We start from the raw sequence: 15,047 nt of genomic DNA, 5'->3' as shown, positions 1-15,047 counted from the left end.
AGCAGGTGGCAGTAGCCATAACAGACAGGAGTGAGATCTGCAGATACCAACTGCAAGGATTCATTGTACCAAGGCAACAGGTATTTCTTTTTTCTGTGTTGTTGTTGTTGTGTGTTCCTTGTGGATACCTATATTTTTGCTCCTTTATCTACATTTATAGTGATGCTATCCTTTTTGTAATTGTGAGTAGCTATCGGAGTAATTCTGCATTTTTGACGAGCTGACTTTTTTGTCCGTAGTTGCATTGTTTACACGTTTAGGAGTCCCAAAAAAGGAATTATTAGTCTTTGGGCATAATGTAAACGTTCTTCCCTTGTGCTGACCTCAAACTGCGCCTCTTCAGACGTTTTATCTGTACAGCTGATGATTTCCTGCGGTCTCTGTACCGTCCATCTCTATTTTTGGAATACGTGTGTGTGGTATTAGTTGAAATGTACAGCTCCAGCATTCAGGTCTAAGCACTAGTGTTAAAAGTCCCTAGAAATAGGGTTTCATTCTTCCTTTTCTTTTCTCCTTTCTTCAGCCTGGACAACGGCTTCCACGTTTTCTCGCAGAGCTGCACACTATGGAACATCCTGTGGTCTACATCGTCGTTGGGAAACACAATTCCGGGATGTTTTAGGACGTTTATGCACTGGTCACACCTGCACTTTACATGAAATCTGTGTTTTTATTTATGTTTTGCATGTATTGCTGCTCGATTTCGTTACGTTTTCTGTGACAATGGAATCTATTTGCACACTTCTGTGTTAATTGTTCTTTCACAAATGACGGACTGATGACTTTGCAAGCTTTTCATTTTGCTTGCCTTTTGGAAGTTTCTATCTGTGATACATCGAGAAAGACCTTTATTTTTTAACATAAACCAGGAATCTTGTATGCCTACTAAATTCTGTCTCTAATAATTTCTTCCAACGACAGATTCGTTTACAGTGGTTTTCAGGTTTACTGTGTGCAGATAGGTAATGCTCTCCGCCTTCTTTCAGCGTTTATTAAACTTGTCATGTTCATGTACTGTAACATTGTGTTTTACTCACAAGGCGTTGAAAGGCCTTTAATTCATTGTCATACCTTTGTTTTATTTTTCTTCAGACAATATGAGTTTATGCAGGATACAGGAGCATTACCCTTCGTGATGTGAATAATGTTGGTGTGCGTGGAACCTGTTAACCATGCCTGTTGCAATTCTAAATCCTCTAAAGCTCAGAAAAATTAAGACTGCCCAAAAAGATATGCTCCTTTTCATTTGTTTTGTATGTTATGACAGTTTATTAATGCCACTAACCTGCAGGTTTGCAGGAATCCTTTATTTTGTATTTAGTTTCAGTATAATTTAGTTTCAGGCTTTATCCTTTGTGGTGTGTTTAATTTTCTCCTCTGGCTCCTCTTCTTCTTGCCATATTTTACCTATGTAATTTTACTGACCTTGCCTCTGCTAATTAAATGGCAACCATCTTCAGCATTCTCTCATACAACTGTTGGTCAGGCTTGTATTTTAGAGGTGCTGACATTCAAATTCAAAGTAACAGGGAAATGTTAATTCCATCAAGAAAGGTAAAGAAAAGAAACACAAGGTTTCAGCTGTGGAGCCTTCTTAAGATGTGAGGGAGAGAGGGAAAGTAGCAGATAAATGAGGCGCAGGAGAAAACAAGACAGAGTAGGCACAAAGGGGTAGACAGCTGAGGGAAAATGAGCACAAAGCAGGTGAAAAACAGTGTCCAAACTCAGGTATAACAAGAGGAGATGTGTGGAAAGCCAAAATCTGCAAATTAATAATTTTGGTTTTGGGTATCTTTCTGCAATAGAAGTTCTAAAACATAAAACTGAAAGATTGTGTCTTTGATACTCACAGCTCTGACATGTTCCTTAAATGTATTAAAATTCAGACTCTTATTGAAATAACCTATGGATTACAGTATTGCCAAAGCATTAATATTTAACTAAACATCGACAAATCTAGTACAATAAATCTACTAAACTAAACTATTTGGAGGTTTATTCCCCAGTAGGATTGATAGCTGTTCTGATTTTGGGGAAGTACTGTAAGTTTCTCTCCATCTCTGCTTCTCTCTGCCAGCAGTGGGAGCACTAAACATCTTCTTGCACTACGGCTACAATTAACCATTTTATTGCATCTCAATACACAATACAAGAAAAGTCAACCATGCAGGACTCAGACAGGGTGCATGGCTCCATTTAGCATGTTGTGGAAGGAATATTACTGAATGAAAATCCATTGTTTTGCCTCATAATTCATTCATAATATAGACAAAAGCAGGCTATTTCTGGTTAACCTTACCAGATTTTACAGTACAATAAGGGTTTTTCCTTTGTAAATGCATAATTATCTCATCTGATTGGTACTGTACACGTGTACAAATTATTTATTTTATTAGCCTATTTAAAGTAAAAAAAAAGTTATGAAACTATTTTTTACAGAGAATGATGACAATGTTATGTAATGTATTTTTATTTAATCTTTTATATCAAGCCACAAAAATGTCGTTTGTTTTAAGGCAATAAATGCCTTAGAAAGACAGTTATATGTTTTTAAATGTTTTTTTTCCTGTTAACTGATTACAAATTCTTTGCACAGTATGTAAAATAAACTTTCAGATGATACTTCAAAGTTGTTCTTTTCTATTTCTCTGTGCATATCCTGCTTCTATATGTGATTATATCTAATTTCTTTGTAGCCTGAGGGATGTTACATTTACCAAAAGGATTTTTGACACTTAATAAAAATGTAAACATATTATATACACCATATTGATCTAAATTTTTGAAAACCTACACCTATATTGAGCAGTAGTGCTTCATAAAATATTGAGTTCCAACATTTTAACATTGGACTCCTTTAAGCGATACACGTAAAAATGAAATATTCCAAAAAGCTGAAAGGTTTAACTACTAAAATAGAATTGTCCAATATGCACATCATAGTATTAATATTCAAATATTTTTTCCACGCTGAAAACATCCAGCATCTACACTCATTTTTTGTATCAAGACTGATTTTGCTGGACATTGCAGTTAAATACAAGCAAAGTTAATATTGTGTGAAATCTAAGGTATAGTAACATAATGTTACTTTTTACTCCACTGTGTAATTTGAGCTTTAGAATTCTGAATCCTGCAGTATTTAGATATTCTAAGTATTGCAGTATGGTTTTAGCTTCACGTGAATTTAATAGTACTGTACTATTTATTATGAATAGTTATGCATTAAGCCTAATTAATACAGCTTCTAAACAGCTTAAACAGCTTCCTTATTGGGTATTAATAGTTGAAAGCAAATTTAAAAATATGACACAAAAAAAATAGAATTCAGCAGAACTCAGCTAACCTGTGATTAAGACCTTGGGTTCTTCCAGGACAAGGGAAGACAACCACTCTATTTAGTCAGCTATTGCTGTGCTTTTATATTTGCTGAATATCAGTAGAAGGAAAGAACTCTTGTACTATTTGGATTATGTTCTGGGAAAAGCAGCAGTTTGAGACTCTAGGAAAACCAATCCAACGCTGTGAAAAGCCACAACCTTTTTAATCAAACACAGTACCAGTGTAATTAAAAGCAGCACCAAATTGCCTCTTTCAAACTGCTTAATCCATCTAATTAAAATCTGCTTTGAATTTCTCTTGCTTTTAGTCTGCCATGTCTTATATTTTGTATACCTGTAATTACTGTTTTCATTATAGTAGGGATTAACACTCTCCATAAAGAGGCAGCAGGTTGCAGTTGTTGATGTGGACTAAAGGAGTGCCGGTCAGATTGAGAGAACCTTCCTCGCTCACAGACATCACTCTTCATCTGTTCATCAAGGCAGTGTTCTTGCACAGACCTGAAGCTATGCGGGGTGGTGCCACTACTCCACTGAGCCCATCACAGTATCCATTCTGGTAGTGATGAGCCCAACTAAGCTTGTGAGAGTCCTGTAGCTACTATATATTCGGCCCAATTACAGAAATATGAACACTTTTAAAAGGTTGAGGTGCACAACTCTAGTCATTAGGAACCACAATGCAACACATTTTCCAGGCATTCTTAAATCAACAGCTGGAGACCTTGCTGGAGCAGTTATTATCCGAATGTTGAATCCTGCATCATATTTTGAGATGTCTAAAGTCAGAGCATGTTTTGAAGTTGAGAAGGGAAGGGAGTTACACAGTACTAAGATGAAATAATACATCTTGCATACATTAAAATAATCCACTTTATTGAACTTTACCTCTTTTAGAACTGTGTCCATGACAGTATCTTCTTGAAGGTTAAAAGAAAAACAAGGCAGTGAAACAGTGTAATAACCACAGTACGTAACGGAAAGGAAAATAAAAACATTTGAGCTTACGATATTTTACACGCTAGTAATATCTTTCAAGGAATCATTCAAATATATTGAGCACACAAAAATATACCATTTCAAAGAATTTCACATCTGATGTTCTATTATTTGGTACATTAGCATGTTCTTGCGAATATCCTTACTGAAAAAGGCCACTTAGAAAAATGCACGTCTTTCAAGTTGAGGCCACAAAACTCATTTCATATTCTGAGGCCCTCTAATAAATATAACAGTTCAAAAAAGGCATATTCACACCAGGTCATTATCTTGTCACTACTATGCCCTAGTTTGAACAGCATATTTTTTGGTCCTGTGCACTTTGTCTTGAGCTTCACAGTTGCATGATGCTGCACAACGCCTAGCTCTATGTTCAGATAAAGGTTCTTGAGACACAAACTACATGAGCCCCCAGCAATCCCCACCCTCTTGGTGGGCAGAAGCTTACTTGCAACTGAAACTGTGAAAATGGGAAGGTAGTCAGAAACTGAGACAGCACTGCATGCTGCAACTGCTTGATATGAACAGAAAAATGAAGATGTGTAGAACAAGCGAAGTTCCAAGTCCTTTTCACTTTTCAATGATAACAAAGCCGCAAAAGAATGAACTGTTCTTGACCCACTGCATGTTGCTTTTGCACCCAAGAGCATCTATTAAGGCCTTGTCATGTACAAGCTTAAGAGGCCACACCACTTTTTCTGTACATCATTCTGACTTTTAATAAAGTCTGTCTTGGGTCAAAAGAGGAAAAGAGGTAAAGCTCTTAATGGGCTGAGTGTTCTCTAGTGAACCGATTGCACTTCAACCCATATTATCACACCTCTTCAAAGCAGGATGACTGACAAACACACTGTGTTCAGTAACATTCCAGTTCTACAAGGCACAAGTCCCTGGGTAAGCCATGCCGATGTAGAATTTATGACAAAAATGTATAAAAAATCCTCTCTAACTATATTGAATTCAATAAATAGAGCTATTGCAATAGTGCCTTTGGACAATTTTTAAATATATTACAAAATGGTACTCTTAACACTCGTGTTGAATTTCCATTACCTGGCATCTCCATAAATAAATAAAAAATGGCAGAATGATGTATCTAGAAACCGCCTGAGAAGCAACAGCGGTCATACGTTGCTGTCTTGTAAGAGTGGCTCCTTGGCCTCCCCAGGTGCCTGGGGGCTGTGGGGGTGGCTGTGGGCTGACAGATGCTTCTTCCAGGTGCTGCTCCGCGGGGCCATGTTAGTGTGCTCAGGGATGAACAGCGCCACCAGCAGGGCGAGCAGCACAGCACATGCCCCAAACAGGAACGGAGGACCAGGGATTATTGAACTCTGCGTGGACAGAAATAAATCACAAAGGGACAGTAATTAAAAAGTGCAGAATGAAGCCCGCCAAACCCAGGATTTTTAGGGGTATTATATATCTTAATCTTGAGACATTCAATGTGCTATGTGAAATGAAATATCCCCTGAAGACGTCTCAGCAGCTGAAATGTTGGATTTACCCCTATTTTTCAGGCTGGGATTAACCAATACATGTCTCCTTGCAGCTAACACATACCAACGCAGCTACTCACTTGACCACAGTTTAGGTAAGACTGCACAGGGGGACCATGAGAGTGTGACCTGTACCCATACACTCCACAGACATCACATTTATAACTCCTGATACCAGCTATTAGTTGGCCAACATCAACTGCAAAAAAATGTTAGTGCCTCACTAAAAGTATCTGAAGATCAACAGCAAAATCTGCATCCAAGTGTGTTAACCTAACCATTCTTACAATGTACTGCAAGTCATGAAAGACTCCTCTGGGATATTGGCATGACAGGTAACATGTCCTGCGAAGAATGATATTCCCTTTTATAAGATAGAGACAAGTTCTATGGTTACATAGAAACTGAACATCAAAATCCTACCTGTCTGGTTTCATATTTGTTTCACCATCTCATACCATTTTGACTACATTTCACATTCCAGAGCATAATTCTGAGAGACTGACACCCAAACCTAAAGATGACGAGTTTCAATGACAATTCCATGAAGCTGGACACTGTACGTTACCTGATGATTGTGTTGAGAGTGATGTGATGATTCAGACTCAGCTCCCAGGCCACTGTTACTCACTGGGAGTTCATTAAGCTCCACATGGAATATGTAGAAAATTAACCCGTACAGCGCCGGTCCCAGGCCATTACACAGCCCTCGAATCCCAGTGATCATCCCCTGAACCACACCTATAAGAGAACGAGACCGTCAGCCTTCCACACACCATTCACAAGAAGACTTAGGTAAGCAGAAATCTAGCAGGATCACATGAAGATACGTACAGGACAAACATGTAGGGTACATTTTAGTTTATTTTAAAAAGTCTTAACCCCCAATGCTGGCATTTAGCACAGGACAAGACATGGAACAGCCCCCTGACTAAAACTGCACCCAACCTCACTGACTGACTGCAAACATGTTGTGCTTCTCTTCACTGTCTCACCAGTTCTAATGAGCAGGGAGAGCTAAGAACGCACAAGCACAGCACAAACATTAGATTAGCTAGTGCAACGATCAAGACAAGATCTTCTGCTCCAGCTCTCAAGGCCAAAAAGATTTCTGGGTTTTAGATCCCTAAAACTCCTAGTTACTGTACTTAACAACTAATTACTAGCTTAAACTAATTTAATTAGTTTCACAGGCCAATCTTATGACAATCAAGAACCATACTGGATGCCCTCTAATCTAGCCATTACACTTAAGACTACTGAGCTCTCTCTTAGTGGATGGAGCATTGGATATTTATGAGCTTTTCAAACAGAACTGTCAAACCAAATGGGTGAAAGAATAGATCTGTCTGACTTCACGACACAGCTTTGTGGCATAACAGAGAAGTTGCAAGATTACAAGTACAAGAAATACATAGTGCTTTCATTTTCAGATGGATGACAGAAACCAACAGCTGAGTTTCTGTACAAAGCGACTTTTTTCTTGCCCTGGGTACCTTGCTGGTCTGCTTCAGCTGTCCTGGATACAAGAGCACTGACTGCTGGGAAGGTATAGCTGCATAGCTGCAACTGCACCAGCAGCCCACATCATCCTGGGGAGAAACCAAGAAGGAAAACTAGTATCAAACTAGAAATATGCATAAAACAGCGACTGTATTTCAGGTTTATAAGATTAAATGTTTGGCTTAATAGTGACAGTACCTGCTTAATAATTTTAAATAACTCAGAATAGGACTGATATTAAAGGTTCACAAATTATGCTTGATGATCTGTGACCTACAGTGTCTGTTAGGAAAAGCTCCTGGGTTTTCTACTCCTACAGAATACAAGGCACATACCAGGGTTCTGATCCAAAGCTGTACCAAGCAAGTTGCAGAATCTGGAAGCCCAGGCCAAGTAAAATAGTGTTCTTGTTCCCAATGGACCGCATCAGTAAACTCAAGACTACAGTCTGTGAAGATAAAGAGGCAAGAAATCAATACTTTTTTACCTTGTTGAGCCACATGTTTGCAGAGAAAACCTCATGTTTTACCTGTGTTTCAGTGTTACTGCTCTGTGAGGAATGCTAAACTGAAGCCATGATTTCATTAAAGGGAACCTCTTATTGCATCCACCCCTGAGAGGGGGGAGAAATACACATTCACTTGTTCTCAGTTTCAGTTTGACGTTTTGGTAGCTACTGTAGTGCACTTACTGTTTTTGGTTGGGTAGAAAGTGTGCCTGGGACAGATTCTAACATGGAACCTGTGACACTGTTCCATTTCAGATCTCTATTCAGGTTTGCTGGTTAACTATTTAGGAGACGACTTCTTTGCCAAAAGCTGGGGGAAGCTTCATCAGCCTCTGCCGTCAAATTGCTCTGTGGCGCACAAGGTGTACAACGTGAAGACTATGCAGCTGCCAGAGGCCAGGCCTTTCAGCATCATGGTGGACCACTCCAAGTGGTGTGTGACGAAGGGTGGGGGTCAGCACTGGACCTGCATCGCGGACACGAACCGAGAGATCGGTCAAACGAGAAGAGGAGGCGGGGCTGTGTGCACAAGCAGGCCTGGAGTGTGGAAGGCCTTCCTCACAGTAGTTGACACATTTGAGGACTGCCAGTAACACGTGGCTGGCACAAATAGACAAAGGGCTGTTTTTCAAAAGATACTGCATAGTTTTTCCAAGTCAAAGCAAATGGTGGTAAGTAATATGTAAGAAAACTCTGCAGTAGCTCAAGTAGGTAGTGCATCAACACGCGTAGGCTGCAGAGGAACAAGTAAAGGTTTATTCCATGCTGAAAAGAGAAGAAAAGAAACTCAATGTTTCAGCTGTAGAGTCTTCTTCAGGTGTCAGTTCTTGTTTCTTTTCTTCTCTTTTCAGCATGGAATAAACCTTTACTTGTTCTTAAACTATTCAGTACTGACCTTAATAGCAAAAGTGAAATGTATTTAGAAAGGATATTTATCATGAGAAAGTCATGCATCTAAAAAAACATTTTTTAAATGAAGTACTGAATATATGACCCTCACTGTTGCTTAAGATCCAAAAGTCAGGAAACAACTTTGAACCTATACAGTCAAAGCCTAAAGTGGAGGGGGGGAAAAAAGTCAAATTATTTTTGCTGAGGCGATATACAATTATTTCAAATCATAAAAGTACATTCTGTTTGTGTTTCTTTAAAGGCTTGTTTGTAATAAAAGTGCTGGATCTGACCTGCCTTCAATTATTCCTGTGGCCCCATTAGGCAGTTCGTATCAAGCACATTATATTGATACTAGTATTCCTGTTCGGCACATATCTGCGACTTCTGTTTCTGTGGATGCGGCTAAAGGGTTTGTTTATCAGGAGTACTGACATCGCGCAGTTTAATAATGGAATGGTTATGCTGTATTTTGATTTTATGACTCAAATCCGACTCCTTGGAGTTAACAGTATACACCCATGGATAGGTATATCCAACTACACGTGTGTATTAGCTTTCAACGCTACACTTTTCTCAAAATATGGCAAATCCAAGTGATCTCCAGTGTCTTTTAAACATAATCATTCAGTTTGTTTTCACAGCAGTTTTGTAATAAATTAATAGTGTAATGCTGACAGCACTTTACACAGAAACCACGCAATGGATGAATATTAAATATATATTTTTACTAGCTAAATCAATAACACCACAGACTACGTATTCCAAAACACAAGACAACCTATGCTTTTCAGAACAGGTGGTTAAGGTTAAATAAAAACAATCACCACATCTTCATATACAGTACAGTTACTACATTATTGATCAACTTGAAGCATTGGATTTTATGACTGTTTACTCTGTGGAGCTGTCCACTTTGACTGGCTTTGTAATAGGCCTGTACAGTTTAAAAGAGAGAGTTTATGGTCACATTTCTATAAAGAATAAGGTTACAGTGCCATGCTGGTGTTTCGATCTGGTAAGAATATCTTAATTCTATTAAACCTTCCAGCATTCCTTAACGATTTACTGATTTTTAAGTCAAAGGCCATACGCCTAGCTGAAGTTAAAAAATATCTGAGGAACTTAAACCATTATCAAGATGGCACTTGAAAAAATAGGAATGTCTCTAATGTTGGGTAGTATTGAGTTTCCCCTTGAAGTCTTGATTTTCTGACCTGCTCAATGCCTATGACCTCACAGTGATGTCACTCACAGTCGTGTTCTTCTCCAGTGGGTTATCTCTCTTTTATAAGCTCAAAGCATGTCAAGAGGGGAAAGACTCTCTCTCATGAGCATGTCAGAGGAGTTTGTGCACATTTCCTCACCCTGTTTCAATTGTGTCATTTTAACCTTTGCTAATCCGATAGGTAAATATTAACGCACATATAAGCCGTGCCCGGGAATGTAGACAGTGGAAACTGAAAAATGAACTTTTCATGGCACAATTTACCAATTTAGACTATTTTAGACAATAGTCTAGTTTTTATATAAATAAAGGTAAATGTAAAGGTGCTTTTTTTTCCTGCACGAAACTGTCTTTCATAATGTAATATTATGCTGTGGATTAAAAACAAAAGATTCTTTAAGTATAAGTTGTTATAATTAAATGCCATTGTATGCTATATTCGTTTATAGCAGTGCAGATGGGTAGCTGTGTCAGCATGCGTAGTCTGTAAAGGAACAATAGGTTTATCCCATGCTGAAAAGAGAACCGAGAAAACACAAAGTTTCGGCTGTGAAGCCTTCTTCAGGTGTGTCTCACAGACCTTAAGAAGGCTTCACAGTCGAAACATCATATTAGTTTATAGCTGTATATTTAATTTGTAAAAAGACGTTTTTGAGCAAAAAATATGTATTTCTAATATCACACTTAAAGAGGGAGTAGAAACTCCATTGAAACAGATGCCCACAGCCACAATTTAACGGCAGCTGATTGTCAGAGCCACCTGAGAAGTGACTTAGAAAAGCCTAATTTCGCAGGGAAATGGTTGTTCTCTTTGAAAGATTCAATTGAATATATGGAATTAATATTCTGTTTGAATGTATCTCATGAATGCTGTTAAATGATAGTACCTACACAGTACTAACTACATGCTTCAAGACTAACATTGAGCAAATTAAATTCTAGAGGCTAAATACTGTATGCAGTACAGTGGGAAATATTGAATTGTTTTGGGAAATAAAAGACAAATTATATTTACAGTGACTACTGTTCAGGGGATAAAGTGAGCTCCTGAAGTGATTATCCAGAAATAACTAATTTATATACCATAAATATAGTGTTGCCAAAGCAGGACAGTTTAGTCCAAAAACCTACTGTTCCCCCTAGTGGAAATCTAATGTTTGTACCGCTTCCCTTGTGCTACAAGAATATTTGCCAGTATTAAATGATCATAATGTATCTCTTCCAGGCTAAAATAAGGTCACTAGTCACTAGTCAGCTAGTAATAATAATAATTAATAATTGCTTACACTTATATAGTGCTTTTCTGGACACTCCACTCAAAGCACTTTAAAGGTAATAGGGACTCCCTTTCACCACCACCAATGTGCAGTATACACCTGGATGATGCGACAGCAGCCATAGTGCGCCAAAACGCTCACCACACATCAGCGGGGAGGAGAGCAGAGTAATGAAGCCATTTCATAGATGGGGATTATTAGGAGGCCATGATTGGTAAGGGCCAATGGGAACTTTGGCCAGGACGCCAGGGTTACACCCCTACTCTTTTCGAGAAACGCCCTGGGATTTTTAATGACCAGAGAGAGTCAGGACCTCGGTTTTATGTCTCATCCGAAGGACGGCGCCTGTTTACAGTATAGTGTCCCTGCTTAGCTTCAGTGGGTTGCCAGTTGTGAGTTGCAGAGTGATAAAATGGATTGTATGCTCTTTATTTACTAGGGATGTGAATTTGAAGGACTGTATCCACATCTTATTGCACCCAGCCTGACCGTGTGGCTCTGCAGATCAATCAGTGAACACACATTTAGTTAGCAAATTTGATCCCTCTGTCATCCACTGAGTCTTTTTCAGACGTTCCAATCTTTGGCATTTGTATGATGTAATCTTGGTCACAAATCCGAATGCAGATTATGTCCAAAAGAAAGGATAATCCTCTTGCAACTAAACAGATAAGCAGTATAATTGTTGATGACTGTAATTTTCTTTGCTCTCACACTGCAACAGAAATGAAGAAACTGACCTCTGGTAATTGCAGAGCCCTTCTCCACAGCATTGAATTGGATCAAGTGATTAGACAATGGATGGATAATATTCCATGTGGCATGCTGCTGTGACTGAGAATATTGAGGACAACACCTGTATAACTATAAATGGCTACAATACCATAATTTACCATGATTAAAATTGCATTTCTACACTTCTTTTCCATCCCAAAGGATCCCAAAGTCTGTCACGCATTGTTCACCATTATACCAGCAGATCCTCGGAGCTACAGATGAAAAGTGGTTGAAAAGTGAGAAATTTCTTTACCAATTATTTTAAGGAAAAATTTAAGGTAGGCCAGATTAAGAATTCCTGAGTGAAATCTAGCCAGAATATAGAGGGGTTAACACACCTATTCATATAAACGAGGATCTTAAATAACCAAGTATGAAATTTAAAGCACGGCATTGCTACCGTACAAATACCTTCAGCCAAACCGAAAACAACCAGAACACATCTCGAGACTGAGGAATTAAGAACCTCGTGAAATGGCCGTTCCGCTGTGACGTCATCCTACCGTCGCACCCAAAATGATGTCTGTACGTTTTCAATCCCTTTCGGCAGCTACCCAGCTACAGATACCATCTTTCCAATTTAACAGCTTCTTCCTGCATATTAGGTGTCGTTTTAGACATATCTAGAAAAGACACATACAGACACATCAACCGCCAAAAAGCAAGACTGGGCAGAGAGAGGGTGTTTTCATCCTTATTTCACCGGTGAAGCCCAACTGAAAGGAACTAGGAGACAGCAGAGTGCAAGAGTAGCATTATAAAACGCTTTAAAAAAAGGGTTTATAAGACTATAAAACCTACTGTATATACAATATACTTCTATAGGAAATTAAGTCTGAAGGTGAACCGGACCCCTCGTCACATTACGAACACTACAAAAAGTAGTTATTTTTAGGATATTTTCTTCAGCAGCTCCACTTGCTTTCTATAACAAAGTTAGGAAATGGAAGGGCACATCGCAGTAGTCACTGAAAACTAGGTCTTGATATACAGAAAAAATATATAGTTTTTAAATATAGTACAGTTGGAGATTTCCGTATGTACTGTGGCCACTGTCTTGTTATGTTGCTCTGTACAAATGACTAATCAGTCCGCGCTTTTAAAACAAGTGTTTATTACTTTGTATTATTATTATTATTATTATTATTATTATTGTTATTATTATTATTATAGGTGTAAATTATTAAAAGGCAAACCGTGTGTTATATTTTGGGGTCTCTAGGCTCCACTGGCAGAGCCAGACTGTTTGGGACGTGTGACCACACAGGTTTGATACCGTGAAGGCTTTGAGTTAGAATGGCGACATTCAAATTAAACATTAAATCGGACATCGCCTTTTTGTCTGGATTTTCTAATTAAAACCTAATTATAAATATATATAAAAAAACAAGTCCGTCCTGGGACGAATACTGTAGCTTCCCTGCTGCAGCTTTTAATGACGTCTTTACTTAACTTGTACACGCTGGATACGTCAGATAAGGCAACTGCTTTGCAGATCTGACGTTATAATAGACAACATTTTGGTTATACAGTGGTTTATGCTCAAGTCCGAATAATACAAAATAAAGTCTAAACGCTCACGAACACGACGGAATTGTTTTCTCAAAATAGATTAATTGATTAATGGATAAATGGAACGAGATCAGGGTTAAAATGGAGAGAAAGAAACCGGGATCTGGAGCTGTGAGTGTATTATCCATACTTTTAAATATTTGAACTTTTAGGTAGTGAATCGTAAAAAAATCAGCATTAGTTTAGCTTTAAAATGTAAGGTTTAGTAAAACAGTTAAAACATACACCTCGTAGTAATATTTCTAATACTGTTTTAAATGCTCTAGAAGGTAAAATAAATGGAACGTGATTTTAAAAATTCCAGCTATGTGTTCTGTATTTTATGGGAATATACGTACTGTACTTTTCTTTTGTTGTCTTAAAATGTCTCGGGTGAGAATATGCCTTCCCAATCTAAAACTCTAAACAGACTTAGAGAATCAACTCGTTTGTGCAGAAGAAAAAAAAAAGAATGTTATGAACTGATTTAGCCCTCTGAACACCCTAGGGTAACTCTTCTTACCTATCTATAAAAAGATATGTCAGGAACCGTGGCCCTTAAATGCAGGGACTGCTTTTAAAAGTTAGTTTTGTAGCTGATTATGCCACCTAGCAATTCTAAAGACCTTTTCCCCCAGCAACAAGTTCTTTTTATCTTCCAGAACCACTAGTGCATCCACAGACCAGAGAACACAGTCATCCTACATCATTTCCATTTTTATTACAGTACTTTGCAATTCCAGTATCTATTATAGCCTAATCCACAGAACACAGATTACAACTTATCCACTAGAGGTACTTACATACTCACAGAACACATTGCAGACCAGCTCAAGAGCCCCATTTGACCCCAGTTACCAAAACCAGAGTTCCAAAGGAAAAGTCCAGCTGCAAATATTCTCCCAAACCCAGCCCCAGTTGGAGACCTGGTGTGCCTGCTTCTGTCATAGCAAAGAAACTCTGTGTAGTCTTAGGGATCCTCCTCAGTCCTGGCTGAGTCTGTTTTTTAATATGCCCCCCCCATTTGTCTCTGAGTCAATTTTTTGAGTAGAGAGGGGGGGAAGACAATGCTAAAGCCTTCCTCCCTTGCTCACTGTAGAGAGTCCCTGGTGTCCAAACCCTCTCCTGGGTGCTGTGGTACAAATTGGTTATTCCTTTTTCTTCTGTTTCTGTGTGCTCTGGCTCTGTCACTGGGGTTATTAAAGCCCCCCTACCTTTCTTTGGGGGGGGGGTTGATAGTTTTGGGTGTAAGCAGAGCTAACTTCTTGGGGCTCATTGATCAAATGGCTATATACAGATGGCCAGGTGTAAGATTGCTCTAGAACATTCTAGATTTTCTAGAATTGTTATGTTCTAGATCCACCTCCTCAGTCTGAGGCTCGGCTAGGCCAGTTTTGACATGCCATGTGTCTTCTCTGAACTGTGTGGTAATTAACAATGTTTGCAATAGCATCTTTATCAGTAGGAAGCCCCAGA

The 15,047-nt window shown here is 38.6% G+C and overlaps 1 long non-coding RNA gene across 1 annotated transcript; it reads left to right on the top strand.

The window, feature by feature from the left end:
• LOC148652263 (uncharacterized) lies at positions 1-1,475 on the top strand. The gene is made up of 2 exons (XR_015925266.1): positions 1-80; positions 524-1,475. It is a non-coding gene; the product is annotated as an uncharacterized LOC148652263 (long non-coding RNA).
• Positions 1,476-15,047: the final 13,572 nt, after the last annotated feature.

This window comes from Lepisosteus platostomus, chromosome 11, assembly GCF_059453375.1.
Source record: "Lepisosteus platostomus isolate fLepPlt1 chromosome 11, fLepPlt1.hap1, whole genome shotgun sequence".
NCBI lineage: Eukaryota > Metazoa > Chordata > Actinopteri > Semionotiformes > Lepisosteidae > Lepisosteus > Lepisosteus platostomus.
The sequence above is the reverse complement of the archived record's forward strand: the minus strand, read 5'-3'. Positions and strand labels throughout refer to the sequence as shown.